The sequence below is a fragment of the Pseudorasbora parva genome, chromosome 19, assembly GCF_024679245.1.
Source record: "Pseudorasbora parva isolate DD20220531a chromosome 19, ASM2467924v1, whole genome shotgun sequence".
Classification (NCBI taxonomy): Eukaryota; Metazoa; Chordata; class Actinopteri; order Cypriniformes; family Gobionidae; genus Pseudorasbora; species Pseudorasbora parva.
Window position 1 is genome coordinate 7,611,314 of NC_090190.1, and position 17,287 is coordinate 7,628,600.

The following is a 17,287-nucleotide window of genomic DNA, read 5'->3' on the forward strand; positions in this document are numbered from 1 at the left end:
CATGTATGGTAACTTGCACACTCATTACGCATTAGGCATTCCGTTTATTCCAGATTGTGGAGGCTGAGGCTGGGAGTTCGACCTTGCCGCGAGCAGCTCTCTCTCTCTTTCTCACTGACCTAGAATCCCATGCTGCTCTTTGGTGCAGGGCTCATGCCAGAGGGAGTGGAGTGACAGGGTAAATAACAGGATGTTGATCCCAACAAACCTTTTCCTGAGTAGGTATAGGATGGATGTTTTAATCCGGCTCCTAATCCGCACCACTGCCATCCATCACCCTAAGGCCACCACAGCCCACTACTGTGCGTAAGCATGCAGCCACACTAGCCACACAGAGGAAGGGTGCTTTTTTACTTACATTTGACAGAATTTAGTGGATCCTTTGTTTAGATCATCAAAAACAGTTTGTTAATGCAGCAAAAACTCTAATGTTAGCTAACGTAAACCTACTCGTAAACTTTAGACCTACATTCCACACACCAGACACATCGCATTCTAGTCAAGTTCAAGGCGGAAGTGTAAAACAGTGAATCAGTGAATAGTTTACTTCAGGAATGGAAAATAAAGTAGCACTGATAAGTACTGTAACTTTTACTGAGAAAAAAAAAAGATTATATATAAAATGTTTATAATTATAAGAAAATTATAAGAAATGCTGGCACTGACTGACCAACATTTCCTCACTTTCACATTTTCCATAGCCAACTGTTAGTGGTATTATAACAAAGTGGAAGCGCTTAGGAACAAAAGCAACTCAGCCATGAAGTGATAGGCTGCGTAAAATCACAGATCGGGGTCAGCGCATTCTGAGGCGCACAGTGCGCAGAAGACGGCAACTTTCTGCAGAGTCAATAGCTATAGACCTCCAAACTTTGTGTCGCCTTCAGAGCTCAAGAACAGTGTGTAGAGAGCTTCATGGAATGGGTCTCCATGACCTAGCAGCTGCATCCAAGCCTTACATCACCAAGTGCAATGCAACACGTCGAAAGCAGTGGTGTAAAGCATGCCACCACTGTACTCTCGAGCAGTGGTTTTTACCCCAACTCTGCACATTTTGTATGTATCTCTTTTCAGACAGACACAATTCTATTCTTGCAGTCTCTACTAACGAGCTACATGACTGGTTTGAAAACCACTGGACTCTAGAGCAGTGGAGATGTGTTCTCTGGAGTGACAAATCACAATTCTCTGTCTTGCAATCCAATGGACGAGTGTGGGTTTGGTGGTTACTAATATGTACTTCAGCATACCAAGACATTTTAGACCAAATGGCATCTTCCTGTTCCAACATGACTGCACACCAGTGCACAAGGAAAGGTCCATCAAGACATGGATGAGTGAGTTTGGTGTGGAGGAACTTACTGCCTAAAGTAAAAGGTTAAAATGAAATTAAAATGACAGTTCAAATAAAATTGTCATCATAATGAAAAAAAAAAAAAAAAATGAAAAAGGCATGCTGTTTATTAACGAATTACATTTCATTGATCATTAAAATGCAATGTCAGTTTTGTACAAATGCAAAACCACCTCAAGATTACAATACCAGAATCCACAATTTGTAACCGTCAAGATTCAGTCTGGCTTTAAATGAATGTTTCAAATGAAATGAAATGAAGTTATATTCTAATGGTTTCTGCATGTTGCTTTGGTAAGAAAGCTTTTGAATATTGAATACCTGATTGTTAAAAGATTAGTTCACTTCAGAATTACATTTTTCTGGTAACTTACTATCTGTCATCCAAGGTGTTCATGTCTTTCTTTCTTCAGTTGAATTATTTTTTTATTTTTTTTATTTTTTTGAGGAGCTTCAAAGAGCTCTACACGATCCCAGCCGAGGAAGCGTCTTATCTAGCAAAATCATTGGTCATTAAAAAATAAAAATAAATAAATGCTCGTCTAGCAGGTAGCCTATTTACTGCTGTCATTTAAGAGCTAATCAGAGGAGGATAGTATTTCCAAGTAATTTTGTTTTTCAAATATGTGTACTTTATCAGTGTTCTTCTTTGGAAAACTTTTACTTCACAACATTCCAAAAAAAATAATATTGTACTTTTTACAGCAATACATGTCATATTGAATATAATTTAATACTCAATTGCATTAAAAATGTAGTACTGTATAATTTTACTCATTACTTTTACTCATTACATTACTATTATCGGCGTTGTTGCTATTTTCCCGGCGGGATAAATGGCTCTTGCGCCCGGCGCAAATCTAAAATGGGTTGGTCTGAAGTAGCTTCATTATTCATAGGTGTGGTTTGGGCATAACGTGAATAAATCAATCAGAGCGTCATCCAACATTCCCTTTAAAAAGCGCAAGTTCCATTATGGATTGCTGTTATTATGGCTGTTATTATGGCGTATTTACCAGGCGCACGCCATGAGTGATTCACAGCCGAGGAGAATGATGCTCTTGTAAGAGCATTGAAAGACAAAAGTTGTGTTGTATGGGGATGGGAGAAACCCACCCAAAATTGTTTCGGTTAAACAGGCGTCGGTTAAACAGTTTTTTTCTGTTTTTCAGTGTTTTTTTTTTTTTTTTTTTTCTGGTTCTTGACGGACAAACCAATTTGTCAGATGTCCTCTTATATATATGTGTGGCCACTATTGGGCAAACAGGTCTGATCCTTAATTACTACAATTAGCCTGAATAATTTGCCTATTTTTCCACATCTTCGTGGCACACCACAATGATTTCCGTCATCTCATGTGTTAATATTTTTTTAGTGTAACAATTTATGATTTGCAAAAATAACTGTTGCATCTGCGTAGATTACATGAGCAAAGTGTATGCGCGTTGTGCACGCTATACATTATGGTCAAGCATGCGCCCTTAAAATAGCATAATGAACAACGCGCAATGCGCCACTGACTTTAGTTTTTTTCTGGTTAGTGGCGCAATTGTTTAATGGAACAGCAAAATCGCACCAGGGATTGTTTGCGGCGGAACACGCCTCTTTTTTTGCGCTGAACTGCCCAGGGAGCGCAAGTTCATTCACTAGTTTAGCGACGTGCTTCTGTGGAGGGAAAAGCGCGCTTTGCGCGGGTGCAAAATAGGAATGACACATGCGTCGGTGTACAAAGGCAATTGCACTGGGTGCAAGATAGGGCCCTATATGTTATGCTTTGGAATGCAGTCAAGTAAAATTTTGCTGAAGAAAACAGTGACAAAGTATATCCTTAAAAATGTACTTGAGTAGAAAGTAAAAATACTCCACTACTGTCCGCCTCTTGATTAATGCACAGATCCAAAATACTGATACACAATTACACATTCCGATTCCTTTCTCCTTTTGGATATTGTGACTTGCAAACAGATTCACAGAATTCAGATTTTTGCTTTCTTCGCAGTGAACCCGTTACAACAACTGTATTACAGATCTGTTTCAGGTCCAAATGAAGCCACTTTATATGTTTACTGCAGGATGATAGTATTGTGGGATGTTTTAGGCATGCGATTCAGTCTGGGTTACAGACTCCTGAACTCTCCGTGCACCCCCTCATTATCTGAAAATAAGCATGGAGCTCTCTTTCTAACGAGGCTGTGACTCAGACTTTCTCTCACTCAATGGACTGTAGATCAGCTGCTGGAACAGCTTCTGTTTTATGACACCACAAGAAAAAAATAATCACAGCAACATAACAGTGATTCCTGGAGCCATTTGGCTTTCAGAGAATTTTATCTTTGTGAAATATCAGGGCGGATGCGGATCTTCCCTCCTCGCTGTGATATCGCAACCTGTGCGACCCCTGTTTACACCCCTCCCCTGTTCCTGTAATAAAGTCAGACAGTAAGCCATAAGCATCTTATGGTTAAAATGAGCTGAACTGGGATAATGTGGAATCAATCTCGCCGCGAGAGCTGCTTCATGCGCCATTATCTGTCTTACCGCAGCGAGACCTACATCTCTACACCGGGGCACTCTCTCTCTTTATATTTGTTCCTCCCGTCGTAATCTTCTGCCTACTTCCTGCTCATGTCATCACACACACGTTGGGTGAGCTTTCTGCATTGCTCTTCAGTGGGTAATTATGTTTGTGTGTCATTAAAATGAGCCACTAAAGATTCAGAGTTCTATATTTAGAATTAATCGCAACACCTGATGCGGAAATAACCTCCTCCCGTGCTTTAAGTCGAGTGTGTGTGTGTGTGTTTGTTGGGGGTGTGGCTTCCAGGGCAGGGGACAATGTTAGTGTGTCAATCGAAGCACAAGCAGATTGAGTCTCAGCAATCGTCTGTCTGCTTACATATAGCATCTGTGTGGAATTAGACTACACCGCCGTGGTGAGTACATACATATATCATGTTTGTTTGTGTTTCTTTTTTCCAATGACAAACGGTTAAAATCTAGTCTAGAGATATGATCATGCAGGAGATAGAAGTTATAGTTTGTATGTCAAAGCTTTTGTAGGAGAGAGAGAGTCAGAAAAATCAAAAGATCATCCCTCATTTTGGTTGTTTTTAATCATGTAAAACACATTTCCCCCAGATAAGTTCCCCCTGTGAGAATTGGTATTGATGCATTCGTGCGGATATAAGGAATATTTGCCTTTGTCAGATAATTAAAATCTGATTTTCAAGATTTCACATAAAACATGAGACATAAAAGGACACCAGCTTCAATCCACTGTGGTTTCTATAATAATAATAATAATTCATTACATTTTCTATAGTTTTGTATGCACAGAATTGCTAGTTGATTGTTCTGAAGTTTCTTCCTCATTCATTTTCTATCAATTTGCTGGGTTATTTGATCCGAGTATGAAGGAGAAATGTCTTTTTAACACCTTAACGTGATTCAAAATCATCGATTATGAAAATGTTCTCTTGGAGGTTGTTTCTTGAAGCTGTGACACCAGTTGTGCAGGCCCGCTAGTTACACGCATTGTTAACCTGGCTGGAATCATTCCCATTGGTACACCAGGAGGAAAGCTAATCTCTCTAAAGAAGCTTAACCATTATCGTCAGGAAAGCATAGGTGAGAGGCCAAATGACAAGCACTTTCCATGTCATATGACAAAGGACATTTTTTAAGCATAGCAATGAACAATCAGAAGCATTGTCCTCCGAAGTGGAAGGTTGTGCTTCTGAGGACAAGGACTTGATGCTTTATATTGTGAAAATACTATAAATGCTTCAGTTTTGTTTATTTCCATTATTGTTCAGATCTGAAGCCTCATAAAAAATCTAATTAAAAAATAAATTTAAAAAACTTGCTCTGAGAGATAGCTTTAGTTTTGCAATTTCAATGTTGTCTCAGGTATTTCTCCTAAAATACCATGGACAAATTTTGTTTTTACATGCAGTATGAGATGCATTCATATTATTTTACTTTTTTTTACTCATACATACTTTTTTAGTTGTCACAAAGTAAGTACCTACTCAGAGTATGTGATTCTGGACGTGGCCGCTGTCTTTATGAGTGAGTTATTAATTAATTAATTAACTCAAATGATTCATTCAAAAACTGAATAGTTCAGAAATGATACTACTACTTGATCCCTGGGTGTTTCAGTGGCTCTGAAATACTTTTATTAATCACAGTATAAATGAATTAAGTATAATCAATCTAAATATAGCCATTTATGTGAACAAGTTATTCTAGTGTGTGTGTGTGTGTGTGTGTGTGTGTGTGTGTGTGTGTGTGTGTGTGTGTGTGTGTGTGTGTGTGTGTGTGTGTGTGTGTGTGTGTGTGTGTGTGTGTGAGCCTGTTTATGTGGTTTATGAGGACACAAATTTGTATAACTACATGGGTATTACACTGGAATTACACTATAAATGTGGTTTATGAGGACATTTCAAATGTCCTCATAATTCAAATGGCCTTAAAAACATACTAAATGATGTTGTTTTTTTTTGTTTTTGAGAAAGTAAAAATGCAGAATGTTTCCTGTGATGGGTAGGTTTAGGGGTGGAGGCAGCGTAAGGGGATAGAAAATACGGTGTGTGTGTGTGTGTGTTTGTGAAATATCAGGTGACAAATGTTTATAATGACATATTACACAGATATTACAAGAAGAGGGTGAAATATGAAGACATTACCCGTGTCCCCACTTTTCAAAAATTATACATAATTAGTTTTTTTTTTTTTTTTTTTTTTTTTTTTTTTGGATGAATTAGGTTTTTTTGGAAATGCAGATTGTTTTCTGTGATGGGTAAGTTTAGTGGCAGGGGCAGCAGATAAAAAAATACAGTTTGTACAGTATAACAACCATTATGCCTATGGAATGTCCCCACATTTCACAAAAAGAAACGTGTGTGTGTGTGTGTGTGGTCCAGGTTAACCCTAAATTATGAGGAAAAAAATGTCTCCACAACGATGGCAATATCTGAAACCTTTGTCTGTGTGGGGTAATTTTTTGGGACCCATGAGGAAAACATAAAATCATACAATTTACACTTATAAATCATAAATTATTTTTATTTATTTATTTATTTTTTTTGAAAATGTACAAATGTAAAACGGTAGATTTAGTGTTAAAATGTCTTGTTGAATTTACTTAAGACTTAGTTTTTCTTAGTTAACACAAATTAATTAAGTAAACTTTAGTTTTAAATATACTAGGTGGATTGAACAGAATTAAATTATGTCAAAATTATATATATAATCATGTATACAAATCATGTCTATGGAAAGTTCCCATAAAACATTAAATGTTTGTGTGTGTAAAAAGTCACAGCCTGATTTTTTTTTTTGTACTATCGACTTGGATGTTTAAGTTATTTCAACTTAGATTTTGTTAAACTGACTTTTCAAAAATGAATTGCATTTTTTATAACTTTTAAAAAACAAGTTTAACATTTCTTAACTTATTTTAAAGAGTTAAAACAATGTAAAAACTCATGTTGTCATAACTTATTGAACTTATCATTTTTTACAGTGTAGATGTTTTACAGTATATACTGTATATACAGCACTTATTTCCGTCAAGGCAGAATGTTTCCTGTGCTGGGTAGGTTTATAGGGGTAGGGGCAGTGCAGGAGGATAGAACATACGGTTTGTAGACTATAAACATTACGCCTATGGAATGTCCCTACATTTCACACACAAAAAAAAAAATGTCTGTGCGTTTGTGTGTGTTATGTAAGTTTGTTACATTTTGGTTTCTCAGTCTTAACCCAGAATTGACCTTGACCTTCCCTGAAGGTTCACGTAAGCCATTAGCTAAAAAGTTCCAGAAAATTCTTGAAAAGTCTGTTGTATATTGAAAAGGACACGTCAGATTGATTCTGCTTGTCATCTTTCCTCTACTTTATACTTTTTTGGAGCTAATTAATTTTGGAGCTAATTTCAAACACACACACACACACACACACACACACACACACACACACACACACACACACACACACACACACACACACACACACACACACACACACACACACACACACACACACACACACACACCTGTTTTTACCATTTTATTCTCTACATTCACTCCCATAATTCTTCTCAGGAGAAACCTTTTCACTGTAATCATACAGGCCATATTTAGCTCATAACACAGGTGCCTATAACCAGATTAGAATTAATTGCCTTCCCGAAATAAAACTGTTCCTCACATGGATTATCTGTCAGAACCCATATTGAATTTGTTGGTTTAAGGTGTATTTTCAGCCTTCATGGTAGACGCGAGTCCAACTTAAGTATCACCCTTTGTCAAGACAATGACTCCTTTAATCCACCCCAGCTTGATCTCCATTGCCGACGTTTATCTTGTGTTCTCATCGTGTGGTTTGAGGGAGCTCATCTTGTAGTGGATATTAAAAACAAAAGGGGACAAAGTCAATTTGGTCTGTTCTCTAATCTGATCCCCCCCCCAGACTACTGTCATGGCAGATCTGGTCATTTAATCAGAGACCTAAACACAATCACGGGCTGGGCCATTGATGGGGAAGGGAGCGTGCTGCTGGTTCATTAAACCCATCACAGCATGCGCTAATTAAATAATGGAGCCGCACTCACATACCAAAGGGTGAAAAATGAATGCTGTGGCAGTTCATTCTCCATATGTTGGCCTGCTTGCCCTTGCTTTTAGCATGCATATTTGCTTTTGTATATGACAGAGCAACAGTTAAAAGTATGCTTAGCTATTGATGACTGCATGAGAGAAAAACCTCAAAATGTAGGAAATGAAAAGGTTCAGAGAGTTTGTTTAGCATTCTGGCTAAAGAGGTTATGGAAAATGTGTTGGACTTGTTGTTTTTTCTGGAATAAGCCTGACTGAAATTTGGTGTGGTGCTGGCATGATCTTTTTGGTGTGCATTCACTGAAAAAAAGTGTTTTGGATTTATATTATTTTAATTGTGTACATCGGTCCCACATAAATCAATTCTAACAAATCATCTAACTTTAACATCATGGAATGCAAACATTTTAAGTGACTCAATAATGCAGTTGTGAATTTTATATGACTCCCTGTCATGATTCAGACATTCAATTTCATATACTTTAATGTTATACAACTGAATTATAATACTGCACCAGCTAGTTGACAAACTTCTAGCTAGGAATAGCACACATTAGCATCTTAGATGCTAAGCATTAAAAGCTCCTTCAGCAAAGCCATTATGACATTAGTTATATTAGTCCACAGCCTAAGCAAATGCTCCACTCTTCTCCACAAGGGTAACTTACAATAATTTAAATTGTTCTAATAATTCCAACACAATTGAAAATTAAACTTTATTTAACACAATCAAGTCTTACCCTTTGAATTTAAGGTATATATTTGATTAGTTCATTCACTCCCTGGAAAATGAAACCATGACATGGTTTACTGGTATACATGCCATTACTATTGACTTGATCTAGTATCATCCGAGCTAAAGTAACTAGAAATGTTGTTAGCGTAAGCTAATAGTGGTATACCAAAATGTTACCATGGCGAATATTTGGCAGTTTTTTTTTATTTACTAGTATTGGCTGGCGTGTTTAGGCGTGTTTTACTGTTTGTCTAATGTGTTGAAAACTGGATTTTATGACAGTATGAAAGTATAAATGTTTATTTTACATATTGTGTATTGTACTGTCATGTCAGCAATTGTTATGCATGTACTATGTTTAAATTAAATAATGTGCTTTAAATAAATGCTATATATATATATATATATATATATATATATATATATATATATATATATATATATATATATATATATATATATATATATATATATATATATATATACAGTCCCTGACAAAAGTCTTGTCGCTTATCTATTTTGTAGAAATACCTGATATTAATTAAATTAATTAATTAATTGGTGTTAGAAATAGCTCATATGAAAAGCTAAAACCCTCCGAAATGATGTTTAATGCACTGAAATAAATAATTTTCACAGAAAAAATATTTATCATTTAATCAAGACAGAAAGGTCAAATTTCATACAAATCATACAAAAATATGTCAGCAAATTAAGTTCTGGTGCTGTGAGATCCAAATTTAATATCTTGTATGACTTCCATGAGCTTGAAGGACTGCATCCATGCGGTTTGGAAAGGATTCATACAATTTATTGATGAAGTCATCAGGAATAGCTAAGAAAGCAGTCTTGCATGCCTCCCAGAGTTCATCAATATTCTTTGGTTTCGTCTTCCATGCGTCCTCTTTCATCCTACCCCACATATGCTCAATGATGTTCATGTCTGGTGACTGGGCTGGCCAATCCTGGAGCATCTTGATCTTCTTCGCCTTGATGTGGAGAAGGAAGTATGCGATGGAGCACCGTCCTGCTGCAGAATTTGGCCTCTTTTATGGTTGGGAATAAGAGGTAGCTAAGATTTCTTGGCATTTTAGACTATTGATGTTGCCTTCCACCCTGCAGATCTCTCGCACACCCCCGTACTGGATGTAACCCCAGACCATGATTTTTCCGCCACCAAACTTCACTGTTTTCTGGGTGAATCTCGGATCCATTCTGGCTCCAGTAGGTCTCCTGCAATATTTGCGGCGACTGTGGTGTAATTCAACAGAAGATTCATCTGAAAAATCCACCTTCTGCCACTTTTCCAGCGTCCATCCTTTTAGCAGGCTGTGGGCCTTGGCAAATGTCACACGGTTTTTCAATTGTCTTGTGTTTAGTGCTGGCTTCTGGGCACTGATTCGACCATGGGGGCCATTTCGAGACAGAATCCGACAAACTGTTCTGGTTGACACAGGGACTTCAGGTGACCAGGTCTCTAGAGCAGTTGTCTTGTGGGGTCTGCCTGACCTGGGCTTGTCAAAAACGTCTCCAGTCTCTTCAAATCTTTTTTTTATCCTCTGTGCTTGAAGCTGAGACACATTGAAGGTGTCTGCCACATCAGCAGTGGATCTGCTCTTCAGCCTCTTGATAATCAAAACTTTAGTCTCAGGGCGAATCTTAGGCATGTTTGCAGAGGTCTAGTTGCAGTTGATGTGAAGGTCTAGCGTACTGGGGTTCTTTTTATACACACTTGAGACCTAATTGATCCATTATTAGTCACAGGTGAAGCTCATATGACAAGGTGACAACACTTATGTCTTTGCAAAAATTGACTCAATGGGTTTTACCAAGCTGTGAATATTAGAATACTTTTTGAAAGTTTAGTTTTTCACTGAAACATTATCACAAAAGCTGGTGGGATTAAAATGAGCCATTTCTTGTAAAAATATCTTGATTAGAAATATATTTCAGCGGCACTTTAGGTCAATTTGTACACAAGCGACAAGACTTTTGTCGGGGACTGTATATATATATATCGGTTTTATATTGTCCATAAAAAAAAAAAAAAAAAAAAAAAACTATATTGATCGAACCCAGTGCACCAGCACATAACCACTACATGTGCCCACTATCCCAAACACAACATCTTTTTTTAGCAATTTTTAAAAATAGATAATGTCCCAAAGGACTGTAAATGATGTTGTCTGGACAGTGCACTTGTCTCATTCCGAGAGCTCAGTAATTGGATGTTTTCTGATCTAAGCAAAGTACTGTCTCTCCTGCCAAACAATGTTTTAGATGATGTTTCACTATCCCCTCTATCTCTTATCTCACCTGCCCCTGCTTACTTGCTGTTGATTTAATATCCCCTGGAGGTTTGCAATTGATGCTGTATGCTTGAACCTAGCCTAACCAAAAATACCCAGAATCCCATTCATGCATCTGTCGACTCGTCTTTGTTTCTGTTTGCGTCGGAGACTTTGACTAGGAGTCGCCTCAGATCAGCTGCCTCTGAAGTGTCAATCTGCAGATCAAGTCTAGAGAAAGATTGCACTTACATTGCATTGGTTGGGGTTTTATTTATTGAGCACTTGTTGTGGGAGCATTTGTTGAAGACATGAATGTTGCATGTGTATATGAGAGAGAGAGAGAGAGAGAGAGAGAGAGAGAGAGAGAGAGAGAGAGAGAGGGAGAGAGAGAGGGAGAGAGAGAGATGTGTTGCATTGCTTCTGAGACGTTTTATTCTGAGCGCTTTTGTTTCACTACTTTCACTAGGAATTAATTGCTCACACATCTAGCATCCTTTTAGCATTGATTACCCTAAGCCCAATCAAATTTGCACAATGCAATTCCCATAATGCAGTTCTGAGTTCTACGTTGTGAAATATGAAGTCATGGAACGCCTGATGCAAAAAGCGCACACAATTGGAAACACCTCCGGATAGTGTTATCAAAGGTCAGTACTGACATAAAAAAAAAAAAATTGACCGGCATTTTGAGCACGGTTGAACAAATTCTTCCTCTGATTGGCCATCATGTTCAAACGGTCAACATATACAGTATATATCTGTGATTGGCTAAAATGATCAACGGTTTTAAGGCCAGTCATAGTAAAGGCCATAGTTTAAGGCCATAAGTAAAGTCCCGCTCCACGACTGCCAAAAATAATACGCTTTTGCGCGAGCAAAATAGAAGGTCGACCTCGAGTATGGGGAATGTTGATGCGCGTGCAGCGAGTCGTGTCCAAGCACGCGAGGGCTTGATTTGCGCGCAGAGGAGATGGCATGCGCGCGTGCGAGTTCGAAATGAGCTTGCGGGCTCCCGTTTCCTCGCCTGTAGATCTGTTATTCTCTCGTTGAAGTGATTTACTGTGCGCGCGAGCATCAGTTGTGCGCTCGGTTATTAATGGCATTATAATGCCGTCATATACTTAGGGGATATGCTTATATTACCATGACCTTTTATATATCGAAAAGCTCAAAGGAAAGTTAAGAATCTGTTCACCAAAGCTCAAAATGCTGGTATCGTCACATTTTGAAAATGTCAGTACCGACTTGGTAACGAATTCGGTACTTTTGACAACACTACTTCTGAAGTTTCGTCATCTGATTAGTTGACTTCTGCAGGATTTCCTGGAGCAACATGTTCTCACACCTAACTCGTCACATATTGATATTTGGTCAGAACCCCTCGGCATCCCTTTTAGCACACAGATTACCCCTTTAGCGTTATTTTCAATGCAGAAGGTACTCCTTTTTATGAGAATCCTTTGCCGTCATACACAAAAACACATTGGGCATGTTATTTTCATGATACAATTATGTATTGGGTTATGATTTTGCCATCATGACATGCAAGAGTGTGATTCCCAATTTCATCAGCCAGCATAATTTTATTTACTTTTATTTTATTTTATTTTTTATTTTTAATTACACTATTTAGACACATTTGAACACAGAACTCAACCCCATCTCTAAACCTACCCATTTGGTTATTATATGGTATAACATACAGAATATAACAGACAGAAATGACTGCATGCTATTTATTCAAAAGGTACAAATGTTCCAAGTATTCATTAGCCTGACAAGCCAGACCCACATCAAGATGTTTGGTCTGGAAACTCACCATTGACAGCTCAATCCGAGGGACGGGATAAACGGTTGTCTTTCAAACTCCCTCTGCACGTGATAGGATAGCGCTACACCAACCAGAGCAATGTGAAGCAGAGCTAGTTGATAATTAAACTTTCGCCGTATCCGGTCAGCAAAACTCCGAACTCATCTTGCCTTTTTAAGAAAGACTTCAGTGCCGTTCTTTGTTCTTTTCTCAAAGAAAAGCTTAACTCCAAGTCTTCCAGAGTTGCGGCCAAAGACGATTTCCCGCCCACCAACTCTATACACGATGTGATTGGCCTAACCAGAGATTGTTTTTTTCTAGTTCAGAAGTGTATTGAGAGTTTCTATATGAAACTTTGCTGCCGCTAGGGTGCGTCTAGATTTCTAGGCTAAGTAATCTTAGGCCAAACGACTGATTTGTGTAAAGAAAATCCCCAAAAGCGATCAGCGTCTCCATCCATCGCAGATCATGCACACATTCAAAAAATGTTGTCCGAAGAAGTGTTACGTCAGCTTTAATAGTATATTTAACTAAAGGCTAAAATACTCTTCCTGGCTAAAGTCATTACATCAGCTTTGATTGTAAAATGTCATTAGCTCTTACGCTAAAGGGTCGGGCGTATCTTTTGAATGAGATATGACTGAGCTTGCGTGTGCACTCATGGAGCAGGGGGATCATCATTCCAGTGATTAAAACATTAAGGTCAACTCTGTTCTTTAAATAATGACATCGTATGACTTCAAAAGACCTGGAATGCAGCAGTTAAAGGATTAGTTCACTTCAAAATGAAGATTTCCTGATGTTTTACTCACCCCATCTCATCCAAGGTGTTCGTATATATATACTCTATACTGTTTTTGGTCAGTTTTTGCAATAAATGTGTCAGTTTTTGCAAGTGACTGTACTTGTATTTTCCTGAATCTACTACTGCAACTGCACTCTACACTAGAATCTGGATAAATGGCTGATTATAACGTGTCTTTTCAACATTTGATCATCATTTGATGAATCACTGGTAGCATAATGGCTTGAAAATGTACACAAACGACTCTTTTAAACAATTTTCTACAAGCGGTAATAGTGCAGCGTTAATTGTGCCAAGGAAATTAAGAGACATTTGTGAATATGCCTCAATCTATAACAAGCCTAATTTACATGGAAAGGAGGCATGTTGACGCTGAAAACAATAGCTTTGACTGAAACTGGATAGTGGCCGGTTAGAAAATAAGATGCACAAAATTGACGCAAATGTTTAGTGAATTTGTCCCGAAATGTTTGATTTAACAACCTTGACCTTGAGGGAAAGTAAAATGTTAATGAATTTAGTTATGAATAATTACAGGGAGGTCTTTTTATTAATATAGCCCCTGTTTAATTTATCTCGGGAATTCTTGTCCTAATTTACTTATTCTTTAATTATACATTGTTGGTGGATTTTATCTCTATTTTTGCTGCATGAGTAGACTTATAAGCTCGTAACTCAAGAAATGCATTTAATATGACTGTTTTTTTTTTTTTTTGTATTAAAAATAAAAGTACTAGGCTTATAATGAAGGCGTTTTAAAATTACACAATCTCTTCTATTTTTTACATGCATTTGGCACAATCTAGGAATGGAATTTTAACATTGTTACCACCAATGGATTACAAGTAATGTGAATTAAGTAACCAGATTACTTTTTGCAAAACAACACATCACTTTTAAATTTACAACAAAATATCAGTTACCTTTTTAAAATAAGAAACACAAATTAGTTTTGTTTTCCTATTTATTGACTGAAAAATGTAATGTGTAAACATGACGGTCATTGTAGTACTAGACTAGATCATGCATTTACTCCTATCACTTGTACACAGACAGATTCAGTATATATAAATATTTTTATTTTATAGCTCATCCAATAAGGCTATTCAGATGTACTATAGTCTTTTTTAAAGTCTTTTTTATGTACCTTTGTATTGATGATGCTCATAGGAAACGTTCTGAAATGTTGTATCTTAAGTAATTGTCTCTCAAGGCCACATTACAGTAGTAATGATTCATTAGAAATGACCAACATTGCTGCTGGAAAAATGACCCTGCACTTAATGGGCTATGTCCAGTCTCATTCAACTGGACTTATTTGACTTGAACAGGCTGTGAACTTGAATTTTTAGTTGTGGAAACAGAATGTTACACATATTAATTCTGTTGCGCTTTTTTTGTTTTACACTATTTGCTGAATCCATAATTAGATGTTCCTTTTAGTCCGACCATCTGGCCTCAGCAGTGAGTTTAATCTGAGGATCAACATGAAGCTTTACAGTTTACGTTTAACAACTGTTTTAAAACACTCCATTTCCCCTTATTTCTGCACATGAAAAAACAACAACGACAAAAACATGAATTTCACATGTGCATATGTGAGAGAATCTTAAGTTCATAATCATCAAGTTCACGTTAAGTTCCGAGAACAGCTCTCACAGTTCAAATCGCTTACGCTATGTTCTAGTGATACATCGTGCCAGTTACACTTTTTTCGTAACTTGAACACAGAAGGTGGTCTGGCTGAAGCTAGATATTTTAAAGTTTTAAGTATGGATATTTTCTCTTACTAAACCTCATCAAATCGCTTCAGAAGGTATTTATTAACCCCCCGGAGCTTTATGAAGTAGGTTTATTACGGGTGGATGGGCTTTTTTGAGCTTCTGACTCAATGGACCCTGTCACTGCCATTATAAAGCTTGGAAGCGGCAGGATATGTATTAATATAACTCGACTGTGTTCATTAGAACGATGAAAATCATATACACCTTGGATGGCTTGAGGGTAAGTAAATCATGGGGGTAATTTACATTTTAAAGGCTAACAAATCCTTTAAAGCGCAAATACAGATACACTGGATTGTCTGCCAAATCTATTTCTTCAATATGATGTTATTAGGGGGCAGGGCAGGACTGGTAATCTGGCGTACCGGGCATTTTCCTGGTGGGCTGACACATTTTGGGGCCGATGCTTATTTATTGATTTATTTATTTGCCACTGACTGGTCCATCATGCAGGGACAGTGGCCCATCGGTTTGTCTTCTGAATAGACAGGCAAAAGCAAGAGAGACCTCCCCTCCATATTAGGTGCTTTTATGTATGTATGTATGTATGTATGTATGTATGTATGTATGTATGTATGTATGTATGTATGTATGTATGTATGTATGTATGTATGTATGTATGTATGTATGTATGTATGTATGTATGTATGTATGTATGTATTTATTTATTTATTTATTTATTTATTTATTTATTTAAGCTCATTGCGCATGAAATTACAAAAAACAAAACAAACAAAAATAATATCATATGACAGTTACAGTTAAATTAAACTAGCCTAGAGTTAAACTCAGTTAAAATGTTATTATAATTCAACAAAACAGCTTTAAAACTTCTTTTAAAGAAGGATATCATGCATTAAGGATAAAGCTTTTTTTTCTCAACACCATTACTGAGTATTTTCCCCTTAAAGCTGCAGTAAACTAAAGACACAATTTGAAATCGCTGGTGTTTCTTACATCACAAATTAGCATGTAACCAATCACGTCAATGTGCAGGCGGGAGGATGGGTACATGGTGGTCATAAAGGGATGGACATGGTCAGAATTAATGCTCAGGTAGGCCGTGGCATTTAAAAAATGCCCAATTGGCACTAAGGGGCCTAAAGTGTGCTAAGAAAACATCCCCCACACCATTACACCACCACCACCACCACCAGTCTGCACAGTGGTAACAAGGCATGATGGATCCATGTTCTCATTCTGTTTACGCCAAATTCTGACTCTACCATCTAAATGTCTTAACAGAAATCAAGACTCATCAGACCAGGAAAAATTTATCCAGTTTCCAACTGTCCAATTTTGTTGAGCTTGTGCAAATTGTAGCTTTTTTTTCCTACTTGCTGTAGAGATGAGGGGTACCCGGTGGGGTCTTCTGCTGTTGTGTCCCATCCACCTCAAGGTTGTGCATGTTGTGGCTTCACAAATGCTTTGCTGCATACCTCGATTGTAACGAGTGGTTAGAAATGTTTGTGCGTGAAAATCCCAGTAACTGAGCAGATTGTGAAATACTCAGACCGGCCCGTCTGGCACCAACAACCATGCCTCGCTCAAAATTGCTTAAATCCCCTTTCCCATTCTGACATTCAGTTTGGAGTTCAGGAGATTGTCTTGACCATGGCCACACCCCTAAATGCATTGAAGAAACTGCCATGATATTGGTTTATTGGATAATTGCATTAATGAGAAATTGAACAGGTGTTATTAATAATCCTTTAGGTGAGTGTATAAGAAACACCAGCGATTGGGAAGCTAGGTGAATTTTTGTTCTTCTGTGTGCTTCTGATAGATATTTTGTAAGCGATGAGACACTGAAAGTGTATCACAAGCAGATATTTACAGAAAGACTATTTAAAATCAAGACAGTTTGACTAGAGGGCCATTGTG

General features: G+C 37.5%; 1 protein-coding gene across 4 annotated transcripts in view; it reads left to right on the forward strand.

Annotated features, from left to right (window-relative positions):
• Window positions 1-17,287, forward strand: part of adgrb2 (adhesion G protein-coupled receptor B2) — a 394,976-nt gene that overhangs the window by 274,120 nt on the left and 103,569 nt on the right. The window lies entirely within an intron of this gene.